Below are 24,385 nucleotides of genomic sequence, written 5' to 3'. Positions count from 1 at the left end.
TCACTTTCCCATTTTGTCTCACTGGCTGTTTGGGATCTCTGGAGTCAGTAAATGGGCTACCCAAGTAGCTGCTGGAGTAGCTGGCTAAGAGATTCTGTTATATAATATAAAATTATATGCAGAACTTCACTGAACTCCAGGACTCACAAGAAACATATTTGTGTGTTGTTGGTTTATCTTGGAGACTAGACCCTAGCATAGACTTCTGTTCATAAACTAGTGCAAAACATGACTAGCAAAACCAGGCCTCAGGGGTGGCTGTGATGCGCCCTAGTGGCCATGAAGCTCCTGCCTTGCTCCAGCTGACTGGGTTACCCTTCCTTTTTCTCTCGTCTGCCATGCCTTGATGGAATTATTTTTTGTTGTGTGAGGGAGACTGGCCCAGGGTCCCTGAGTGAGCCATAGCTTGCTTTGGGCCAGTGGGTCTCTCCTGTACCCAACTGACCCCCAGTCCTGTTTCTTAAGCCTTAAGTGTGTTGTCATCGTGCCCCCCCACCCACCCTTGGCCTCATTATTGCCTCAGGGCACCAATCACCTTAACAGCTATTTGTGGCTTCCTTCCTCCCTGCAGCTCATGCTTAACAGCTGTTGTCTGTCTACAGTTTAGGCCTTTTGTGGAAGCCACAACCCTCTTGCCTTTAGACCCCCCTTTACTCTGGCTGCCACTGATTTGGGCCCAGCTCTCTCAGCCTCAACCCTTACTGTATCTCTGGTCTCCAGCCCCTCAGTCTTGTCTTGTGCCTTGCCAGGAATGCAAAACTGCTCTCAGTTCAGCTCAGCTGTCATGGTGTCCCTGACCCAGGATGAGGCTGCTGTTAGTTTGGCTCAGCCTCCCTGGTATCCCTGACCCTAGAAATGCTCCTGCAGCATCCCTGTGGCCTCCAGTCCACCTCTATTGGCACATTCAGTCCTCCAGTATAAACTAGAACAAAAATCCAAGAAACCACTTCAAACTCAAACATTCCCACTCTGCAAGCCGCCTTCCCATTCTCTGGTTCTCTCAGGCCATGTACAGACATTACATCTTACCGGTGTAAGTGAAACTGGAAACTGGTCTATCCCCATAACAGAACAGAAATTCAGCTCATAAAATGGATATGTCCCCATAACAGAACAGAAGCTGGCACAGAGACTGATTTAAAAATGGCAGAACATGGTCTAAGATTTGCCACCTCCCCCACCAAAGGGCAAATGTATGTTCTATTCTCTACCCATCTAAACTATGCCACATACAGAGAACCACATAGTTTAAATTAAAAAAGCCCAAGGCAGAATCAGTGTCTGTACCTAGCCTCAGCCTTGTGAGTACCTGCCATGGTTTGCAACTCTCACTTCCCATCAGCCTGAGCTAACAGGAACGCCTCTCCCAGAAGAGGTCAGGGCTGTACTGCCCCTCTGCCTCAGGGGCCCAGGCAGTGTTAATGTGTAGGAAGTGCACGGGGTACACTGGTGAGAGCACCAGTGCATGCCCTGACTTGTCACATTTGCCACTTAGGCAATGGGCAGGGGGAGCAGGCAGGAGCGCCAGTGCCCCCACCCCCGCAAGTGCTGGCCGGTGAATGGAAGGAGCCACAGCGATTAGCCACAGCAATCAGCTATCTCGTGATAAGCCAAGGGGGACCCTCCCCAACTCTGTCAGTGAGACTGGCCATGGGGGACCCTCCCCAGTCACTGACTGGTTGCTGGGGGGGCACATGGCCCCACTGCCTCAGGCAGCACCAGTCGCCCATGGGCCCAGGCTTATGTCTCCTGGCTCCTCCCATTCTGGTCAGTTGCTCCCCTGACTGGCCACAGGTGTGCTTCCACAGCCTCCAGGGCAACTTACTGCTAGTGCCTTTGTTGCCTAACCAGGGCTCTACCCTACTCTTCTACTTCTAGGAAGCTAGCCCTATAATAGGCACTTGCTGCCTGTGGATTCCTGAGTGCCTACTCCCCTGCAGCTTAACCCACCTGTAGATGTCCCCACTGCTGCTTCTGCCTTAAGGTAACCGGATCCTCTGTCTCTGTTACAGTGACACTCCTTGTAACAAGGAAGTCATTCCTAAGGTAGAAAGGTAATGTCTTATCATCACCCTCTGCCATTATCAGGACAATAAGCCCTGTCATAACCAATTGGAAGTAAATGATTTCTGGTTCATAATCAGTGCTTAGAAACCTAAGGAAATCCATCAGCATGAACAGAAAGAGGTGTATTACCATTGTTAGAGGCAATGCATCACAAGCAGTTTTTTTCCCATTGCCAGTTGAGCATGAATTAAACAAAAAACAAAAATCTTTGCACACATTCTTATCTCATCCTCATTCAGCAGATCATGGCTGTTGACATATAGAAAATATTGCATGCAATGCTCTGCTTTCTGAATAAGCATACTGTTGTTACTCTCTAATATAAATGATCAATAAGTAAAATGAAAAAGTTGCGCATTGGGTACAGCTGATTTTTTTTATCCAGTAGCACAAGTTTGCACTGGAAATGTCAAGTATTGCCCGTGTCAACAACATTCTGATTCTGCCAGTCATACCTCAGGAAACCAAAAAAAATGTATTTATGATTTAGGATTTAACTCCTAATTTAGCAATGCATTGTATCACTTAAATGGATGCTACATTTTACTTTAAAATAGCGAATGCCTCAAGTCTTTACGAACAGGCAACTTGGTCCCCTTGGGCACATCTACACAAGATATCTACTGTGGAGTAGATGTCTCTCATCTATGTGTGCAACCCCATTTAGGCTGCAGGAAACTAATGAACTCTGCAGCAGGGTAGTACTTGTATTAAATAGTATAGGCCCAAGGACAGAGCTCTGGGGGACCCCACTTGTCACAGGGCACTACAACGATTGGCTTCCATCAACCACCACCCTCTGGGTCTGAGCACAGAGCCAATTGCCCAGCCAGTGGATTGTGGTGTGACCGAGGCCACAGTTAGCCAGTTTTACTGAGAGGTAATCATGGGATACCAGATCGAAGGTCTTTTTAAAGTCAAGTCCTCCATCCTTTGTAAGTCTGTCTTTTTAGATGCAGGAGGTCCACTAGTTCCCTGGAGCACCAAGGGAGCTGCTGTGCCCTTGTGCTGCCTTTCCTCCAAGTTGAGATAGACTTTGCTTGCACTTCCAGGATCACACCTTTGAGGAGCAACCACTCATCCTGAATTCTCCTCCCCTTTGGGTTGTGGCCCCTTAGGGCCTCTCTGACAAGCCTCCTGAGCTTGTCAAAGTCAGCTTTCCTGAAGCCAAGGACTTCTGTATTGTTGACTGACTTGCCAGCTTTAAGGTGGATGGTTAAGGTAATCAGCTCATGGTCACTGTCACCCAGCTTTCCTTTGATCATTAGGCCACTGATTAGGTCGTCCCCCATTGCCAGAACCAGGTTGAGCAGTGGTTTACCTCTCGTCTGCCCATCGTCTTCTTGCATGAGATAGAGCTCATCCACGTACGAGACAAAGCTTTGCAACCGCTCGGATTTGGCCGAGCACTCTTCCCATGAGATATCAAGGTAGTTGAAGTCTCCCATGACAACCATGCACCGGGAGTGTGCAGCCTCAGCCAATTCCCTGGTGAACTCCTGGTAAAGCTCTTTAGAAGACTCCCACTATTGTGTCTCCTGCACCATGTTCCCCAAGGATTTTAAACCAGAGTCTCTAGTCATCCACACTGGGCGCCAATGTCAACTTGCAGGGACGCATAGCTTTCCTTGACCTAGAGAGCTACACTCCCACCCCTTTTGTCCACTCGATCCCTCCTGTACAGGGCATAGCCATCTATCCCCATGGTCCAGTCATGGGTGGAGTCCTACCAGGTCTCCATTATCCCTATGACATCATAGTCATTTGTGTTAAGCAGGAGGACAAGTTCCTCCTGTTTATTCCCCAAGCTCCTGGCATTTGTGTATAGGCAGGTAAGTGTCCCCTTGGGGCCCCTTGCCTTGCCCGCAGCTTGCTCCAGGGCGAGGGCAGGGGTGGGTTCCCTTAAGTGCCTTGGCCTGCTGGGTTTGCAAGGGTTCCTCAGCGGGCCAGCAGTGGCGGTATTCCCCGCATCCCCTGGCAGGTTTAGTTTAAAGCCCAGTAGAGCAAGCCAACCAGTCTGGCTGAAAAGAGCCTCCTCCCCAGCAGAGAGGTGGAGGCCATCCCTTCCCAGAAGCTCGCTGCTTCTCTTGCCAAAGAGCAGGCTGTGGTCATGGAAGCCAAAGCCTTCCCAATAACACCAGTGCCGCAGTCTTTGGTTCACCACGTGGATCCTCCTCTCCCTCCTCAGCACATAGCCTGAGACTGGGACGACCAAAGAAAACACCACCTGCACCCATTAGATGCTTTAATCCACTTAATATGTGCCATATTGATTGCTCTAGTTTCTTAGCCGAAATATACTACAATTCCAAATTAAATGTACAGGATATATCAACCCTTTACCTTTATTGATTAAGCTTAGAATCTCATTTAAATAAAATATTTTCAGCTAAATTGCTAGAATCTGTCTTCTATAAACCCATTTGACTGACACTAATTATATTGTTCTTCTTTAATTCTTTGTTAATGGAGTCCAATATCAGCTGTTCCATTATTCTGTGCACAAATGATGTCAAACTGACAGGCCTACAATTACCTAATTCATCTTATTTACTCTTGTTAACAATATTTGCTTTCCTCCAGTCTTTTGGAATCCACCCAGGAGTCCAGCATTTCTTGGAAAACAGCATCGGGTCTTGACAATTTCTTGGCCAGCTCTTTCAAAGCTCTTGCATGCAGGTGATCTGTGGTTTTTACAAATAGCTATCTTTAGTAGCTTCCCAAGTAGTAGTTTTTAGGATTCATTCTGTCTTAATATTCTTTGAACATTTCTTCGCTGCTGGCTGTAGTCTTCTCCTCAGGCTTATATCAGCACAAGTTACAAGAAATAATACAAGCCAATATAGGAACAGCACTTGAACTCAAGCCATCTACCTGATAATATATTCCCTATGCTACTCACTGCCTGGATAAACCTATTCCCTACTCCCTGCCATTAGTAGTATTGGTGACACAATGGAAGAATGGGGTAACATGTTGGGAGGGGCAAATTGTTTTGCAGACTGGCCCCAAAATGTTAAAATCAGTTTCAGTGGTGAAGCTCTTTTTTCACTTGATTTAAATTGCTAGCATTTATTTTTAGTAAGCAGGAAGTGCCTTCATTAACCATTAAACACTACAGTTGTCAGTCCTCCCTAAATATGTTTTTAATAATTATTTGTATTTTATCCTATTAAATCTCACTCTTCAGCTCTAAAAGTCCCGTTGTTACAGTAATTGCATCACTTTCCTCTGCCCCCCTCACTTTAAAAAGGAAGCAATTAGTTATGCTCTTTCATCACTAACAGACTGCTGAGCACAGAGCACTGACAAAAGTTTTTGGGGGTTTCATGTATGGAGTGTAACTTGTGGCAGGTTGGCATCATGCTTGAGAAAAGCACAATAAGTGTTTGGAAATGAAAGACTTCAGCAGTACAATCATCGCTCCCTTTGAATGAATTCTCACTAGAGGAAATGGAAATCACTTATCAAAATTCCCAAAGTAGATTTTATGTTTTGGCCAGAAACAACTTGCAAAGGTTTAACATTTACAATTATACTTCCTGTAAGTACTTACTATTTAGAAAGTTAAAGTTGGAAGGAATGAATCACATTGTATGGTGTGATGTTGAGGGAATACAATGCAAATGAATTAATCACATTGTATTCCCTCTTTAAAAATATCCAAATGATTTCTTTAAAAAATTCAACCTTAAGACTCTGTAAATTAAGGTTGTGGTCCTAGAAACATAACTTTGAGTTTTGGCTATTTTGGGGGACATGCCTGTCCTGAGAAGGCTCAGACATCAGGGTCAATTTATTTACCTGAGATAACCGCCACATAAACAATATTCATCTCATGTTATTTTCTGTTCATAAATTACTGCATACAGCCAACATATATCAAACCAAATGAAAATAAATCAAGTAAGCTAATTGCTGATCATGTTCTGAGAAGTGCAGTTTTGGTTTGTCAAATAGTTTAATTCCAGTTACACTTTTGTACTTTCTTTCTTTCTAATTATTATTATGGTGCTGCTTAATTAATAGTTAATCATAAAGTACCTGATGATGTCTGTGCATTTTCCATGGCAAAAAGCTCAGAACTTTATAAATTCCAATGTGGTAAGTTTGTGAATAGCTTAAATGCGCCAGTGGGTTTGATTAATTTCCCCTTATTTCGTGAGTAACCTGCAGTGCTTGTCACATAGCACTGGTCTTCTGAAAGTTCTTGGAGCTTGGAGCATTCAACAGCTAAAGGAAGAGGTGCTAGGGCCCATTATAACTCCCGTTGAAGTTTTTACATTGATTTTAGTAGAAGTTGCATACCACCCTTAGCATCTTCAAAATAAATAGGTGACCCTAAGTAATGTTACTGCACAATAAGCATCATTCTTGTAACCAGTCCAGGGCACTCTGTATTACCAGAGATCAATAGATGAAGCATGCCATATAAAACAAGCTTCTTAGACTTTTGAATCCAGGCAAGAATTGAGCCATTGGTCCATTGGCTTTCATTGTCCCAGTCACTCTGGTGAAAGCATCACGACTGTTCACAAGATGTCATGCACAAAGATGTTCTGTTAGAAGCCAGAATATATTTAAAATGGACAGGCTAACACTCTTCAAATTAAGGATGTAGTGCTTAAAATACATAGATCACTTCATATCCCTTGAAATTATCCTATTAAATGACTCAGAAATTCTGCAAATGCCTTTTCCTCTTTGCTTGTGAATTCCTGTATGTAGCCTTGCTCCAACCAGTAGGGTTTGTTTAATTTTCTTTGCTCCTGTGCAGTTCCTGATCTGTATTCTTCTGTATATGAAAGGACATTATCAAGGTTGAAACCCTTTGTTTTATTCTGGTCAATCTGTCATCCCTTAAACATCTTGCTTATATTGTTACAAGGTATCGAACTCATGTCCTGCTCCTAGCTGCATTTCTTTTCAGTCTGACTGAGATTTTGGGGCAAAGTCCCAATTTTATACATATGAACAGTGTGCACGAAGTGTATCAAAATAAGTTACCAGGTGTCAGCTCATGCTACATAATGTAAGCTCTAATAAGAAATGAAATATAGATGGAACTCCATGGATCCTTCCCAAGCACTGAAAAATGGTGATTTAGGCAGTCATTGAACCTTCTTACTCTTACTCACTGAGAGAAGACAATCATGAAAAAAGCAGGCAGGAGATTCTAGTAAGAGATTTTATTTAATAAATTAGATTCAGGACATTGGCTTTTGGGTTTTTAAAAAAAAATCAATTAGCAACAGCTTTCAAATAAATGTCTGACAGACAAGATATGATGAAAACAGCTGGGCCTGAAATGGGATCTTGGAAAGTTTAATGTTTTTAGATATGGACAAAGAAAACTTTCCTTTGTCTCAAGCGCAGAAAAGTTCCTTCATCTGATGAATGTTTAATCCTTGCAGATGGTCTGAAGCCACAGCATTTTTTTTTTGCCAGCATCTGTTGAAAAGTTTTCATCACTGCTTATGCTGAATAGTGGACAGGGAACAATTTCAGTTAAAAAGGTCTTGAGGATAACAATCCTGCTAATAGCTTATACTCTCTTTAAGTGGGCAAGATACATTTAGCCATGACAGTTTTCTTTCAGTAGAATCAGGAGCTATTATCAGATGTGACAAGGAAGAATCAATGGAATTTAATGAACAAAGGTCTCATACAATGGGAGCACTTTAGTCCTGGAAAATGTCTAGGTTCTTCTTGCTTCGCAGAGGCCACACAGTGGTGAAGCTTACAGTAAGATTCTTCTCTCTCAGTAATATTTCATTCCCATAGCAAATTTTGAGTAATCCCTTGAGATAAGTTAAAAATTTGCACATGTTAACAGAAAATAACTGGACTGGTAAGATTTTTTTTTTAAAATAAAATATGTGAAAAGAAGCTGATACAGTTTTTAACCTTGGCTGAGGGACAACCAAACCATGTAGTATTACTGGTTTTTATTGTATAACTTGTTCAATGTCCTATTTTATGAGCTAGTCCAATAGATTAGACTGTAACTGCTAGTCAGAAATATTCACTCTCTCTTCCTTTTCTCACTCCCCTTGACTGGGGCATGTGATATTTCATATTTTGTTGAGGTGTTCATTTTCCACCCAAACCCACCAAATATATTTTACGACAGCAATAAAACAAAGTGGCTCTGTGGTTAGAACCGCTGAGTTCAGCAAGTGAGGTTAAACATTGGACACCGGAAAAGTGTTTACACTGCCACCTTTGGTATGAGGACTCTAGATAAAACTGTTTGACAGGTCAGTTACCCTTTGTGGCAAATAGCTTTATTACACATGGCAAGTCTGTGATAGGCTTACAAATCTGGATACTATGTCTTATGTCCTACAGTCATTCAGTATTGGTTGTTATAACAAGAAAATCTTCTTGGAGTAATGTTGATGGCATTATATTCAGTAAGGCATTTAAAAAATGTTATTCTTCAGACACTCACTGTAGGGGTAAGGAGCTGAGAAAAGGACTAAAATTCTCCTTCTGCAGCTGATCTGATGCATCATTTGCATTTGCATTAACAATACAGAAGTGCTTTCTGAGTGCTCTGAAGAAGCAGTGTCCTATGCATGTAACAGTTGTGAGATGTTCAGGGGTTTCTAGTTATGGAGGTGTGCTGCTTATCTGTGGTTGTCAATGTCCAAAGTAGCATGAATGATTATTCAGAAAACAGTTGGGACATTATGCAAAACTTTGCTAAACATAGCAATAACTAATGTGAACAATTAAGTTCTAGTGCAATATGATTAAGAAAACAGAATAGCGTTTCCCTAAAAAGAAACATAGCTTTCAAAACATTGCTCTGCCTAAATGGTTACACCAGTTATAACTCAAACAGAAGGGGTGCTATGGTAACGTGAAACACTGAAAACAAGAAAAGAATGTGCTACCAGGTTTAAAATGTAACTGGTTGTGTTATTACCGAATGTCCAGGAGTAGGCTGATTTTGAATTTGGGACTAGCACTAGAATCTAGAATGAGATCATTAAAATACCCCTGTTACTGTTGCTCTTACTTTGCTGTTCTCCTGAATTTTTTACCCCTAGGAGCCCTTGTTCTGTGTTGCTGCTTTTGTTGCTCTCCTCCCATGCCTCTTTGCATGTAGGTCTGCTAGAGCAGAGCAGGCCCCCTGTGATGGTAATCAAATAAGAGAGCTGTCTGGGATAGTAGTTGGTTTTATCCTACCAAACACTGAGCAAGAGGAATGTTCCAAACTATTAGACCTATCAGAACTTGCATCCTTGTGCCATCCCCAAACACATCCTCTTTGACAACACCGAGCAGGTTCCTAATGTTCTTGGAGGCGCTCTTGGAGAGGTGTCTTTCAGCAGACATTGTTTTTTGTATTACAGTACCAACTCCCTGCTGAGATTGGGACCCATTAGGTGCAGAAAGAAGTGACAATTTTTTCCCAATCTGGCCCCTGAAAGTACCTTATAGCCATGACCAAACAGAAGTGCACAGCTGCAGAGTGCTTTAAAGGGTGAGATCCTACAAAAATGTGAATCCTCATTGCTGGAGGGTTCAAATGAAGATATTTCAAAATGGAGCAGTTTTAGTAAATTGTATCTGTGCTGCCTCCCAGCCCCAACAGTGTTTTCAGAAAGGGAGCAGAAGGAGTTTGGTTTGGGGTTTTTTTCAGCCAGCACTGGAGGATGGGGCAGGCGGACTGGAGCCCCCTGTGGGGACTCCCACCTCACCCTCCAGTGCTGGCTGGGGAACCGCCAAAGCAAGCTCCCTCTGCTCCGTTCCCCACTTCCAATTCTGAAAACGGCACTGGAGCTGGGAGTGGTGTTGCTAGCAGCTGCAAGCTTGCAGCCACTCTAAACAGTGGCTGGATTCCCCAACCCCTGGGACCCAACAGCAAACTTCTTTTGGGTCTAAGGGATGACTGTAACTCTGAATTACAACAGGGACATGCTCCTCTGTCTGCTCCTGTTGTGTTTGGTACTATACAAACACTCACTGAGAGACTTGCCATGATCAACTTACAGAAAAAAAAGGCAAGGAAGGCAAAGGTTAGGAGGGAAGCAGATGATGTGACTGTCACACAGCAAGTCTATGACAAAGGCAGGAACAGAAGCCTACTGTCATCACTCTCAGTACACAGCTGGACCTACTAGACTGTCGCCATTATCAGCCATTAGAATTATTTCCGTCAGTTCTTGCCTTTTTTTGTTTTTGTTTTTTTCCTTTCTTGACATCTTTGGAGGGAAGCTTCTTAACCCAGCCGCACTCTCTTGGAATCCAGCAGGTCAGAGAGATAGAATTAGCTGTACAAGATCTAAGGGACTGTAAGTACATTAAGAAAAATGATGGCAGGAGTTTCAACAATGTCTATCAAGCCATTTACCTATGAGCCTGTCAGCTTATTTTAAAAAGCTTATTTAAAAAAATAAAATAAAATGCCATAGCTATGCAGAGAAAGAGAGGTTTACTCATCTAATGGGTCTGGTGACATTGAGATACCACTTGTGTTACTATCATGATTCATGATATCACCAGGATGTCTTGGTAGAATTACACAATTCGATTACATTATCCCCTTAGATTATGGCAACAGACAGTTTAAAATTCAAATATATGTTTCAGTAACTTAACATGAACAGGCAAAATAAACATTGCTGTTTACTAATTCAGGCCCCAAACTTGCTTGCACTCACACATACTCCTGTTAACTGTCTTGTTGACTCAATGGCATTATTCTTTTGCGTAACATTTCTTGTGTGCATGTGCTTTCGATAGATCCAGCCCTTCATGATGGCATCTGAAGAAATATTTACTCTAAAACCATTGTTCTTGTTAATGTTAACATTGGCTAATGACTCTCATTAATCTGGTGTTTGTATGGTTTTGATCTATGTAATAGAGCATTTGGCCAATCTAGACTTAGATTTTGCTTTTTTAAATCAATCACTAGCTACTTAACACTCCAGAATGCAGTGCCTGGATTTTGTTTCATTTTTTTTTAATTGTTCTGTACAAGCATATTGGGTCCTAAATATGCTTGGATGTGATGGCATTAGCTGCTTCAGGGGTGACTATGACCTGTTGGCTTTCAAAGTATAGCATGCAGGTAAGTAAAAGGTAATGGTAGAGAAAGTAAATGAAAATTCCTTCTTTCTTTGGCGATAAGAAATGTTTAGAGCTGAATTTTGCTGTACTAAGAAACATTTAAAAAGAGACTGAGGCCCATACATACCGTATTTTTTCCACTGTATTTTTCCACATACAATGCATCCCAGAGTAAGGTACAAAACATGTTTATGAAAGGCAGAATGAAGAAAAAAAGAAATCTGTCCTTGCAGTAAATAACTGAGTAGCAGCAGCAAGGGAGCTTTGGATCTGTGGATTGCCTATGACTTTACTTTCACTTCCATAATATTAACCTGTTTTTTCAGAAGTGCTGAGTGCCTGCCTGTGGTACTTCTAAAGGCTAGGTACTGCATGTTTAAGTGCTTAAATCTGGATACATATGAATAGCCCTGGGAATTAAGTTTGAAAATTATAACGCTAGACCTCATTATAAAAACCTAATGTCACAGGAAAGCTGGAGAACATAGCTATCTTATATTTTCTAGCCAAGGTTCAAACTCACACAGAAATAAATGCAGAATCCCCTGGTAATTTCCATCGGTGATTATAACAGAAGTAATTTATTAGTAAAGACTCATCCCAAGCGGTACTGACCGCCAGCAACTCCCACTGTGTTAAAGGGAGCAGTAAGTGATCAGCATTTTTCAGTCAGGCCACAAAACTTTCTGCTTGAACTGATCTAAATTAATGAGTAAGCCTCCTATATGACAAAGGAAGGGAAAGAAAAGGAAAGGATTTTCACACCACCAGATAAAGCATTTCAAACTGCAGATGACGGAACAACATAAACATAACACCTTTTAAAATATATGTTTGTGTCACATAAAATGAAAGCAAAATATTAATTTGATACAGTTTGGTATGAAAAAATGTCTTCGGTCCATTTAATAACAGCCACTCTTTATATATGATGTGTTTATGTATACAACACACAGTAGTATAAGGGAAATTACAGGCAAGCTGCATTTGTTATTAGGATTTTTACATACTCTTATCAGAAAAGTGCACAATGGATTTAAATGTTTAGTAAATACAGTTAGCTGGGGGAAAGGATTATTTAAAGTTTGAAATAACATTGGTCTACAATTTGGCCCCAAAATACCTCTTTGCAGCATATTAAAAACAGAAGGAAAGCTAATTAATTATAATTATTATACTTTTAAGAGCAGAAGAGAAGCAGACTATCTCATAATGTACAGAGAACAACTTCAAACTGTTTACACAAATGCTGTGAAGTCTGCTGTTATGGTACTACAAATCCATGTCAGATGTTAATGGAAATAGCATTACTTTTATTTCAAGATGGCAACATGCCATTGTTTTAAATAACAAACATGCTTTCTCTAATTCGGTTGGACTGAGCAATGGTTCAAGATGAATGTAATGTCTGCAAGATTTATGTGGGACGGTGCCAAGTGTCATTTTTGAAAAGGCTCTCATTGGTTTAAATAGAGAAACAGTAGAAACAAAAATTTTATTAGTGATCATTTATCAGGAGCAACTGACAGCCTCACCACATATAATTCTTACAGAAATTACCTCCTCGGTAATGGCATCCTTTGTTTATAAAGCAATGGATTTATGAAGTGTTTCCAGTTGCTGGTCACCATAAAAGTAAATTGCAAAGTGCACTTATTTTCTCCAAATACAGCAAGTTCTGTATTAGCAAATAATTAATGAATAATTATTTCTTCAAGTATTTAAGTGCCAACTTACTACTTTCTATTAACTGAATCATAGTCACACTAACATAGCAGATTCTTTAGTTTGTGCAAGTCATTGTTCTGCCACAGACGGGGTGTCTACACATGACACTACATCGCCATAGCACCTGCGGGCAGAAACTGAAATGCTGTGGCTACATCATCATAGCAATACGCTCCCTCTGTGTAGCACATTGCTATGGTGATGTAGTGGCTAAAAATAACCATGCGCTGCCAGCATGGCACAGCATGGGCTGCACTATCATTTAGTACTTCTGATGCAGTGACACTGGTGCTGTAGGGGCACATGTAGATGCACTCAAAGAGAGTTAACGTGAGTTGTTTTCTTACTGGTACATGTGACCTAGGCAGTGCCAGTTCAAGTCCAACAACCAGGCATAATATACTCAGTAATTACATTAACTCAGTGCTGAGAAGATACAAATCTCAGTATGATAAATAGGTATATATACTAGCATTTCAAGTGAAAATGCTTGTCCTAGGTGGGTGATGTTGCAGATACAGCTCTGAAATTTGGTGATAACTGTATTCTGTATAATAGACCAAGTCAGAATCCCATGTCTGACCTCCCACCCATAGCCTTAGAGCAGTGGTTCTCAACCTTTTTTAGACTCAAGACACCCACTGTTAGACTTGAGGGAGCCGTCCATAACTTTTGTGAATTAAGCAACACCCCATTTTAAAAATAAATTAATTTATGATAGTGCTTGTCTCATTACAGAGGGTCCAGGAAGTGGTGTTGGGGGAACAGCCAGGTAGGAAAAGCCTGAGCTTGTCCTTACCTGCTTATCTCCTCACACTGGGAACCTGAACCAGCCCATATTCCTTTTGGGAATATATTTTCCGCCATTTTTTCAAAATGGAAATGCATAACATTATTAATCCTGGCCTGTTGAATCCACAGCTAAAGTTATAAAGAGTAAAGTGCTTAGCTCATTGGGCTCTTCTTATAATGGTTTGGTGACATGCTTGTCAAAAGCAGATATGCTCTGATTAACCTGTTGCAGAAGAGAAATGATCAATGGTCTTTTAATCTTACATTAACTGACCTTCCTGTCTTCAAAATATACATCACTGCAGAAGCCAGTAATAATGCAGATTCTCTGGTCTTTTTCAGTAAATGTCGTCTCTTTTGTTGTCTTAAAACTATTATTCTGCTTCAGGTCTGATACACAGAGTGCAGTTATTCTTGTTCCTCTAAATTGTTAATATACCAAGTATTCATTTGCAGGGCAAATGAACAGTCCTTCATTGATATAGATATTATGTTAGAATGTGTCCCCTGTCCAACAAGCTCGAAACACAACTACAACAAAGTTGCAAGTGCTTCCTTGAAAATGCTGGGACATTCCTAGTGTGTCTAGTTAACTTTGTGTATATTGTCATTGCCTTTGGTTTGGGAGATGTGGCAGAGGGCTGCACTGAGGGGTATGTAGCTAATGTACAAGACCTTACAGCCTGGGTTTGTTTTAGCAATGGCTGGCGGGCTTGGAAAACAGAAAGGGTAGAAGGTTGCTCTGAAAGCCAGGCCTCAGAGTATGACTTCAGACCACTAACCTATACTGATTGCTGAATAATTTAACCAGTGATTCACCTCCTCATCCAGCAACTAGCAGTTCCAGAGGTATCTGGAGAAAACTGCTCCATCCTTTACTTCCCCTATTAACATGAAGTGCTTTGTAAATGGGGGCATTTCTGGCCCATGAACACTCTATTCCTCATCTGTGGAATATAATTTTTAAAAATTTTTTGTCTTCCGAAGGTAAACTTGAAAACAAATCCATCACTAGTTCTGCAACTGCAAGCAAGTCCAGAGCTGGCTGAAGATGAGGAACAGGTGCTTATCCTACAGGCGAATGTGCCACCTAGAGGTGGTTTTAATAGCACAGAGGAGACAATCCATTAAGACAAAGAATTTCTGCCACTTAAATCAAGAGTTTGGATTGAATTACATGCTGCCAGCAAGGATCTAAATACATAATGGCAGGAAATCTAATGTCTGATGACAAAGGGAGGGCAAAACTGGTACGAGCAAAAAAGAGAATTTAAGAATTACCACTTGCCAGGTGAACAGTCACAGTGGTATCAGCATCTTTTTAAAACCACAGAATATTCTGAAAGAAAAAAGCAAGATTAATTGCTTGTAACAAGCTAGAGTCTTGGGGAATTAATATGTGTTCTAGTGGAATGGATAGTAAGGAGCCTGAAAGGCATAAGAAAAAAGATTACAAGAACATCAATCAGCTCTTTAACACTGCAGGACAACTAGCCTGTTTTAACCAAAAATGTCATCACGTAATTACCTGATGAAAGCCATGTAATGGACATTTGTAATGCTGCTGTTGAAACCTGCAATCAGCTACAGACAAAGAAAGATAAGAAAAGCTTTTGAAATTGTAACAAGAGTTTTCAAATTGACCAGCTTTGACATTCATCCAATTCCACCAGGAACCAATCTAATAATTAAAGTTGTCATTTTATTCCCGTTCCATGTATTTGTCATACCACATAGCAAATACTGAGATGATAGCCTGGTCATTATACCTTGATAGCCCTGAATGTAGAGTAAATCAGTTTGTCCACTATGGCTGGGGGGGGGGGTTTCATTATCAAATAGCTGTTGGTTTATTCCTCCAGGAAAATATGTGTGTTCTTGAGTTGTGCTAGATCAAAGCCTTCTGTAATTCTAATTGTTCCTTATAGATATTTCTTCCCTGTGGTTTCCTCCAGATCTAAAACAAACTTTGTGAACATTAGGCTATTCTTGGCAGATTTTAACGAACTTTGCTGATACACTTCCAAAGCATCTCACCTAGCCCCAACTTTGGCTGAATTCATAGCATCACAGAGAGTCACAGAGAAGTAGGGCTGGAATGAACCTCCAAAGGTCATCTAGTCCAAACCTGAGGCTGGATCATTCCTATCCAAACCATCCCATGCAACGATAGGTAACTGGGAGGGCCAGTGCGCCCCCCCCCCCCCCGAGATTAGTGCCCAACTCAGCACCGCTCAGGACAGGGCAGATTTTTTTTTCTTGTGCAAGCTGGAAGTGTGTGGGGGAAGGAAGGGGCACTAAGCCATGGTACAGAAGTATAGGAGTGGATACAGGACTTTTGGTGCGCCCCTGGGCCTGCCCACAAATTGTGGCCCCCCCCCGCCCCAGACTCAGGAGGCACCAGTCATCCCTGCATACAACCATAATCTAAACTTTATATAAGACTCCCATCAACCCTAACACGGTATAGACCTAACACCCTAACCTGCCACAGGTATAGCAGGGGAACCACAGTGGCCAATGTCCTGCTACTGTAAAATGTTGTCAATATATGCTGAAGAGGTCCCAGGTATAGGGCCATGCCCCCAGCTACAGAAGAAGGCAAAACCTCCCACAGTCCATACCAATCCGACTATTAAATAAAATTCCTTCCTGCCTCTAAATATGACAGTCAGTCTGACCCTGACCGGAAAGGCAAGACCCACTAGCCTGAAACCCCAGTTGAAGTCCCCAGCCTTGCCTATAGCCTACACCCAATGCCTCTGGAAAGGTTTAAAAACACCCTGACAGATATATTGGAAAAAGGGAGAGGAGGAACCAGCAAAGCCCGGAAACATGGGAAATACTCATGGTAGAAAATAGGCATAGTCCACCTGGATCATCCCTGACCAGTGGCTGTCCAGCCTCTTCTTGACCACTTTCCATGATGGGTAGTTCACAACTTCCCTAGGCAGTCTAGTCCACTGACTTACTATTCTAACAGTGAAGAAGTTTTTCTGAATATTCAGTATAAATTTACTTTGCTGCAACCTCAAGCCATTGCTTCTAATTCTCCTCTCTAAGGGAGAGAGAAGAGGTGCTTTCCCTCTTCTTTATAGCAGCCCTTCAGGTATTCTGAACTGACACGGAAGCTTGATTTTTACTGATCATGATTAGATAAGCACTATGGCATTTTTTTATATTATTAAAATATTCAGCTGTCAGTCATAGCTTCTAACCCAGGGGTGGGAAAAATGCGGCCCGCAGGTCACATCAGCCCTCCAGGCACTTCTGTATGGTGTGTAGCACCCCCTCCAATGACTTGTGCTCCACCCAGCCCTTTCTCTTCCTAGCTAGGAAAGTTGGGAATGGGGCTGCAGGAGAGCAGAGCTTAGGGCTGGGACTGGCTGCAGCATGGAGCCCTCATGCAGAGGGATGGCAGCAGCGCGGAGCTCAGCTGGGCAGGTGTAGTTGTGAGGGGGGACGGATGTGGGGAACCCTCCCACATTCCCCGCATGGCTTGCAGCCCTGGCAGGCAGTGGGGGCAGCAGCAGCAGGGGGTGCGCCCTGCTCATTCCTGGATCCTGGCTCTGGCCAGCGCTGTGAGGAGTGCAACGCCTGCTGGGCCATTTATTTCCCTGGTGCTCCCTGTACTTGTGGGGCACAGGAGGGAAGCCTCAGACACTGGAGTGGGCTGGGGTGGGGAAAGCAGCCAACTCCAGCATCTGGGGCTTTCCTCCTGTGCCCCCTGAGTGCAGGGAGCGCTGGGAAAACAAACAGCCCACTGTGGTAGGCGCGCTTCTCACTGTGATGTGCAGCTCTAGCCAGAGCCTGGCACCAGCACCCCCACCTGCTGTGCCATGGGGGCAGTGTGGGGGCATCTCCCGACCCCTCCCACCCTCCCTTACGTGCCCCCCCCACACACATACATCAGTGTTGGCTGCAGGAGCCACACACCCACAGGAGTGTGTTACAGAGCCACACACCCAGACCCCACAAACACCACACAACCCTCCAATATACACTGTGCCCCCCCAACACCACCACATCCTTCCACAAACTCCCCCCACAGTGCACCACACATACCCACACCACACCCTAAACACCCCCACAATGCACCATACATACACTCATACTCCACCATATACCTACACACACGCGCGCACCCACCATACACACACACAACCACACAGCCCCACACAATATAAAAGACTAAAAAGACTAAGAATGTATTTTGAGTTATTATGCAATCAACTCCATATATACACTACACAAACACTAATCATGGCAAAAATATTTTTCATAATAAAATTAAAAATATGTCATAGTAGGTGCTTGACTTTTAGTGAATGATCTGTTTTTTTCGGGTTCTAAAATGACAACTCCCCCCTCCCAGAAGGAGTATTTGTGGGGGTAAGGGGAGGAACTTCTGGTGGCAAAGGTCAGGGGTTAGGGGTTGGACTTCAGGTCCCAAGATAGCGACCAGGGAGGTGGGGCACCCACTAAGGGGCAGGACTACCCATGTGGCCTTCTACAGTTCACCAAACCTTGTTAAGCGGCCATCTGCCCAAAATAATTGCCTGTCCCTGTTCTAAGCTCTGCTGTTGCTTAGATCAACCCCTCTTTGACACCCAGTTGAAAATACCGCTCCACAGGGAATTTTTTTGGAAGCAGCAGGGGAAGTAGCTCTACGCATGAAAAAAAAATTTGTTGTCTTCCCAAATGTAAAATCTAAATCCTAGTAAAACAAAGTACATTATTCTGGTCTTACTGTGACAGATCCTGATGTGAAGTTGGAAGTTTCAATCTTCCCTGGCTTTTAGTAGCGGTAAATTGTTCACTATTATGTTTTAAATTTTTCTGAATTGATTTTAATTTAAATTGAGAACACGCTCAGCTGGTTTTCATCTGCCATTACAATGAACTACCTTACTCTCCAAGTTTGTTTACTTAGTAAAGATATTTTAAGGCTAAAACTTGTGGAGAAAAGGAAAAAAAGTTACAAAAGTATACTAAGAACTGGTTTCCTGGTTTTTCCAGATCCATGTTTGAAGTGGATTTTTAATAGTGCTTCCCTTCAATAGGTATTGAGCTGGCCTGAAGGTACCAGTTTTGTATATGTGGTACTAGGAGAGTGTAGTATATGTTGCTGGGGCATGTCTACATGTGTAATTAATGAGGAAGCAATAAACACCGGACTTTATTGCTGATTGAATGGGCACCCAGGAGCACAGCATGATGATCTGGGTTGGATCAGCCCTAGCTGGCAGAGAGCCTGGGAGGGTCAGCCTGCCAGCGCCGCACTGAAGCACCCTCATGCCCCAGCCAGCTGGGGCAGTTTCTACACATACATTGCTGCAACTTTTTTTATCCTGCAGCCAGATAGTACTTATATTTACAAGTACTATCCTGCTGTAGACTAAATTAGTTTACTGCAGGCTAATAGTGGCACTCGTGTAGTGCCTCAGCACTATTCAGTGTGTAAAGATGATTCACAGAATATACCCAAGAATTACAAATAAGAATCTATAGTGTTAAAAATCATCTTAACTTGAATGGGCTTTCTGAATTCTTTGCAATGAAAGAATTACTCTATTATGTTTCTGTAGTGAAAAATTGAGTAAAAACTAAGCACTGACATTTTCCAAAAATTACCTTAAATCTAAAAAGGTTGACAACCATTGCTGTATATTTTTCCATATCATTGCGAAGAAGAACAGAGGGCATGGCTACACGAGATGCTGTGTCACCTTAGCAACATGCTACGGTGACATAGTGTCAGCAGGCACAAACTGTGATGCTGCAGCTACTTGAATGCATGAACACGCTCCCCTTCTATAGCACGTTGCTACAGTGATGTAGCAGCTAAAAATAACAGCGCCACCAACATGGCGCAGTATGGGCTGTTACTGCGCTGTCATTTAAGAAGTTCTAAATGACAGCTCAGTAACAGCCAGTACTGCACCATGCCAGTGGCACACCATTATTTTTACCTGCTACATCCAAAAGGAAGTACTAAATGACAGTACAGTAACAATGGCATTGTAGGGGCACAAGTAGACGCACACAGAGAGACAAATTCTGCCTTTTGTTAGTCATGCTGCATTGAAGTCATTTGAATGGGGCAAAGTATCCACACCTGAGGACAGGAGGGTGATCCAGGCTGACCTGGACAGGCTCAGGAAATGGGAGGATGATGATGTTCAACACCAAAAAATGCAAGGTACTCCACCTTAGGAGGAAAAATCTGTAGCATCCTTATAGGCTCGGCAGTGCTATGCTGGCTAGCACTACAGACAAAAGGGACTCGGGGGTCATGATTGACCACAAGATGAACATGAGCCATCATTGTGATGCTGCGGCTAGCAAAGTGAGCAAAACGCTGGCTTGCAACCATAGATGCTTCTCAAGCAAATCCCGGGACGTCATTCTCCCCTTGTACTCGGCCTTGGTGAGGCCGCAGCTGGAGTACTGCGTCCAGTTTTGGGCTCCACAATTCAAAAAGGATGTGGAGAAGCTTGAGAGAGTCCAGAGAAGAGCCACACGCAAGATCAGAGGTCAGGAAATAGACCTTATGACGACAGGCTGAAAGCCATGGGGCTCTTTAGCCTGGAAAAGCGCAGGCTCAGGGGTGATCTGATGGCCACCTATGAGTGTATAAGGGGTGTTCACCAGGATCTGGGGGAACATTTGTTCACCAGAGCGCCCCAAGGGATGACACGGTCTAACGGTTATAAATGCCTCCAAGACCATTTCAGGCTGGACATAAAGAAGAACTTCCTTACTGTCTAAGCCCCCAAGGTCTGGAACAGCCTGCTATTGGAGGTGGTTCAAGTACCTGCTTTGAATGCCTTCAAGAGAAATTTGGATGTTTATCTTGCTGGGATCCTATGACCCCAGCTGACTTCCTGCCCCTGGGCAGGGGGCTGGACTCAATGATCTTCCAAGGTCCCTTCCAGCCCTAATGTCTATGAACTCTATGAAGTCTAGGAAATCTATGAAGTTCAGGAAGGTTAGATCAGTCTAAAAATGGCCAACATGATCTAAGGTAACTGTACCTTGGAGGTAGTTTCATAGTTAGTAGGGTCCAAGTGGGGATATGATTGCACCCTCACACCCCTCCTCTCTCTCTGGATCCATCCCTGAGTAGTGCCATCAGTACGGACTGTACAAACCCACCAGGAACCCTGGGCATAAAATCAGGTTGCTAACCCTGTGTCAAAATCTGCAAAGAAGTTGTTATAATCATTACGAGCATTCAACTGCAAGTGGTTTGGGTATCCCAGCCTGTGTTGTATTCACAGCTTCTGAAAGTGGAACAGCACTGCTCAGCTGAGCTTCCCAGAGCTGGCCTGTAAGGGTCCCTCACAGGATGCCTTTATACTATTCTGTGAATCCCTAGGGTTTTGCATCTGCTTTCCTCCTTCCTTGGCACCAGGATGGGGAGAGGCGGGGTGGACTGATTAATAAGTTGGTGGCTTGCTGATGGATATTGGGATCACTCTTATAAGAGTTGTTGATACTGGTTGGCTGCATGTGTTGGACTTTGCAGTTGGCTTTTTAATGATATTATAATATTGTGATAATTAGTACCATGATTATGTTCAAAACTAAACTCTAACCTTCTCCTCTCCTAACATGAAGCTAGCGATGGAGCTGTCCTACCACCTGTTCAGAACATTGAAAGTCAACTGTGACTCAGATGACATTTCACTTAGTAACAGATTATTTACTCCCTTTGAGTTTCCTAATTTCACAGGGCAACTGCAGTATATATGAGATGATATATTTCGACCAGAAGATATTTAGTACTGTTTGTCATCACTTTTTGGAAAATCCTGCAGCAGGCAGTTCAGAGAATGTGTGCCAAACATGTGTGAGTTTGCTATCTCAATATGCTCTTGCAATGCTGCCTGCCCTGTCAGTTATAATAAAGCAGGGCAAAGACCTTGAGGAGGCAAATTACATACTGATTTGGTCTTTCAACTCTTGCAAAACAATGGATGGTATATGAGCTTTATTAAACCCAGGGAGCCAGTTTAATTCACATAAAAGCTGGGACCCATAGGAATTAGATGCCACAGAAATATTTAGTGGAAGGACAGGACCTTTTTATGTATATGCACTTATTTAAAGTATTTTGTTTTGTAACCTGTATTTTATATATCCAATCACTGACTGCTGTTTATTTGTTCTAATCATAGTGCAGGAGACCCGAAGGCCTCATTTAATAAGCAGCAAGGCACATCAGTGTTTGAAGTATGGTGTAAAAATCCATGTCTGATGCAGTGGCAGGCAGTCTTCAAAAGTAACCCCCCATATTTTATAAAGGGAGCAGATCATCCACTAGGCTTTCCTTCCCCAGCTGAAGGAAGGTCAGCAGAACCCAGCATCTATATGGAGGGTGGCTCTGGTAACTACCTCAGGGTAGGGTACAGTGATAGGGTGTGCTGGGGGAAGTTGTGCCTCTGGGGTCAGGGGTTAAACACTACACAGCTTCCACAGAGTTAAGGTTACTCAGAGCCCTATGTTGCATTTTCTTTTGCACTGAGACCAAACCTAGAGCCACTATGACAGAAAGATGGAGAGGACCAGAGCCAGAAAAGTGCAGGGCTTCCAGGCAAATGACCTTGAACTGCTGTATCTCTCCAAGGCCCTGTGTGACTTCTGGAAGTATATGGGAAGTCCTGAAACCGCTTTAATCACAGGATGAATTCTGGACCCAAGACAGGACCATTTTACCAGTGGAAAAAAAAAGGTAGGAAAGGAAAGAAAGCATGAGATACTCCCGAATGGAAACTGGCTGAAAATGTTCAGGTTCCAAAATCTTAAACAGAAGGGGATTTCAAATCAAGGAGAGACAGACATTTCAAAGCAGTGACTCAAAACAGGAGTTTTTGTTTACCATTTTACAATCAGAAAATTGAAATGTTTATTGAAATTACCATTTTTCAGCAGGAAAAAAACCCCGTTCGCTATCACAAAAACCATATAGTTCAATGAGAGAGAGAGAGACAGAGTGTGAAAAATGTCAGCCAGCTCCATCCAAGGAGTTAACAAAAATCTAAAAACGGAGATGGTTTCCTCAGTACAGTTTGGGGTGATGAGCTCTTGAGAGAGGTAGATGCCTAACAAGGATACTCTGTGGTACAGGTTCTATGATACCGATTTATTTTCCCTTGTGTTTTAGCATCAATACATTCTTGTCATTTGTACTTCTTGTTTGTAAGTACTGGCATCCAAGTCCATGGCATGAATGATCCCCAGGACATCTCACAATACAAAATATTTAATAAACATCAGCTGGCATAGCAAGAAACTGCATGTCCTCAGGAGGCGTTTGCCTTCTGCCATGAGTGCCTCAAACACAAACAAAACAAACACTACATATTCCACACATAACGGTCTCTCTTCAAAACAAACCACAAATATGAGTGATTAAGATGCTTATTTTTTAATTAGAAAGCTATAAATGAAGAGTGAGACTAGAAATTCAAGTGCTTCTATGCCGCTTGGCAGACTGGCTGCCCCCACTTCTGGGCTGATGGTGCCAGCACCCCATGGATACCAGAGGCAATGCACACTCAGACTGCCAAAGTCAATAAAATCTCTGGGCAATGTATCACTTACCTGCACTGTAACGTTAGTTCATATCGTGTGACTGTTCAGTTGCTGCTACAAGAAGTGCCATTTTTTCTATGGATATGGGTAGGAACTCCAGAGAGGCGCCATGTTCCCAGCAAGAAGGCTGCTGGTTAGGCTAGAATGGCGGTTCTCAACATTTCTAGTTTTGAGGCATCCTTAATAGATTTGAGGCACCCCTTGAGGGACTTGAGGCACCACTCGGAAAATGCCAGCTCTTCACTTTTTTTCTTAATACAGAAAAACAATAAGACAATCCTTCTGTTGCAAAGAACTCAAAGATCACAACAGGTCATAATGCGTTTAACACTGTGGTTTCCTCTTGGAAAATTCAGGGTTTATCTTGCAAATACGATAAGCAGCACCGTTGTTGAGAATCACCGGGCTGAAGGTAAAACCTCTCAGTTCAGGCAGACAGCAAGAACAGGAAAACTTTGCTACAGCTGTATGTTCATAGATTTCACTAATTCTTGAATACAGCACAAATACATATACAGTGGCTGCTTCTTGTTCTCCAGTATGATTCCATTATTAAATGTCCATTGAAAAAAGCACAGCCTAAAAGAGCAATGATGATAAGATGACAGTATTCAAAAGTCATATGTACCCACAGCACATTAATGTTTTTGGGATGGTTTTAATTCCATAAATTTTGATACTGTTAGGCCAAAGCAAAGCGTGACACAGTTGGGACTGAGAGCCTCATCATATGCAGGGCCATTTGGTCCCATCTGTACATGTGGGACCAGAGATTTCAACCCTCCCCTGGCAGCTGCAATGCCCAGGGCTTGGAGATTCATGCACCCAGGAGCCTTGGACATCACAGCTGTTGCAATCCCCCAGGCCCAGAATTTCATGTTGGGCATGGTGCATCCCTGCAGCTGGGAACCCTGTCCCAGGTGCAGGGGAAACCTTGCTACATGTGCAAGTTAGAGCTTGAGAGCAACCAAACCACAAGACCGTTTCAGGCTGGACATAAGGAAGAATTTCTTTACTGTCCGAGCCCCCAAGGTCTGGAACAGTTTGCCAGCGGAGGTGGTTCAAGCACCTACATTGAACACCTTCAAGAGTAAATTGGATGCTTATCTTG

General features: G+C 42.8%; 1 long non-coding RNA gene across 1 annotated transcript; it reads right to left on the bottom strand.

The window, feature by feature from the left end:
- Positions 1–996: 996 nt before the first annotated feature.
- On the bottom strand, positions 997–22,463 carry LOC109311459. The gene is made up of 3 exons (XR_002101510.1): positions 22,454–22,463; positions 17,657–17,665; positions 997–1,083 (listed from the first exon to the last, which is right to left on the bottom strand). It is a non-coding gene; the product is annotated as an uncharacterized LOC109311459 (long non-coding RNA).
- Positions 22,464–24,385: the final 1,922 nt, after the last annotated feature.

Source organism: Crocodylus porosus, unplaced genomic scaffold (genome assembly GCF_001723895.1).
Source record: "Crocodylus porosus isolate Cpor-Errol unplaced genomic scaffold, CroPor_comp1, whole genome shotgun sequence".
Lineage (NCBI taxonomy): Eukaryota > Metazoa > Chordata > Crocodylia > Crocodylidae > Crocodylus > Crocodylus porosus.
Note: the sequence above shows the minus strand (reverse complement) of the source record. Positions and strands in the feature narration are given on the sequence as shown.